Here is a 1,042-nt window from a genome sequence, read left to right as displayed (position 1 = left end):
GTCTGCAGCTTTCTTTATATGTCTGGGCTTTGTAGCTATTTGGTAGATATATTTGCTTGATTACATTTCCACTTTCACTTAAACAACTAAAATCCCACTGCTCAGAACACAAGGTTTTAAAATCCCATCTTTCTCTCCCTCTCTTTAGCTTACAATCTAGGCTAGAGAAATATTTTAATAAGAAATATATTAATATAGGGTCTGTTTGAAAAATATTCTTATAAAAAAAGCTATCAGACTTCATTGCCCTTGACATTCTCATAACATAATATAAGGATTTTGGAGGTATAGAATGCTAAGCTAATTAAAAGTTATCCAGTTGCTAAAAAACTAAAAAAAAAAAAAGAAGTATATTAATAAGAATGTTCCTTAAAAAAAAAAAAAAAAGAATGTTCCTTAAAATTCACCCACATCTAAAAAAAAAAAAAAAAAAAAAGGAAATCACATCTAATATTTGGTGAATTTCCATTAGTGTTTTCAACCTGTATAGTGTATATATTAATATTTTATTTTTGTATTTATATATTTATTACAATTGCAAGCCTGTCAAATGTATAGTTGGTATCCTATTTTTTTGTTTGTTTGTTTGTTTTAGTTAAAAATGTTTCCTGTGCTCACTTCAGTAGCACATATATTAATATTGGAATGATGTAGAAATTAGTAAAGGCTCTGTGTAAAGATGACATGCAAATTCATGAAGCATTCCATATTTTTTTAAATTTTAAGATGTTTTTTAAATTAATTTATTTTTTATTGAGGGATAATTGCTTTACAGAATTTTCCTGTTTTCTGTCACACCTCAAAATTGTAAACCAATTAACCTTCAATTAAAAATAAAGAAAAAAGTTTCCTATGCCATTTTCAAAATACACTTAATCTTCATATAAAATATTATAATTTATTAAAATTTCCCTATTTCTGAATATTTGCATTTCTATACAATTTAATTATTATAATTAATGCTTTGATAAGCATCACATCAGGTGGCAAGAATAACAGAAGAACGATACAAAAAGACCTTCATGACGTAGATAACCATGAT

The 1,042-nt window shown here is 26.0% G+C and overlaps 1 non-coding gene across 1 annotated transcript; it reads left to right on the top strand.

The window, feature by feature from the left end:
• Positions 1-610: 610 nt before the first annotated feature.
• Positions 611-714, top strand: LOC133047855 (U6 spliceosomal RNA). Its single transcript, XR_009690865.1, has one exon. It is a non-coding gene; the product is annotated as a U6 spliceosomal RNA (small nuclear RNA).
• The last annotated feature ends 328 nt before the right edge of the window (positions 715-1,042 follow it).

This window comes from Dama dama, chromosome 27, assembly GCF_033118175.1.
Source record: "Dama dama isolate Ldn47 chromosome 27, ASM3311817v1, whole genome shotgun sequence".
Classification (NCBI taxonomy): Eukaryota; Metazoa; Chordata; class Mammalia; order Artiodactyla; family Cervidae; genus Dama; species Dama dama.
Note: the sequence above shows the minus strand (reverse complement) of the source record. Positions and strands in the feature narration are given on the sequence as shown.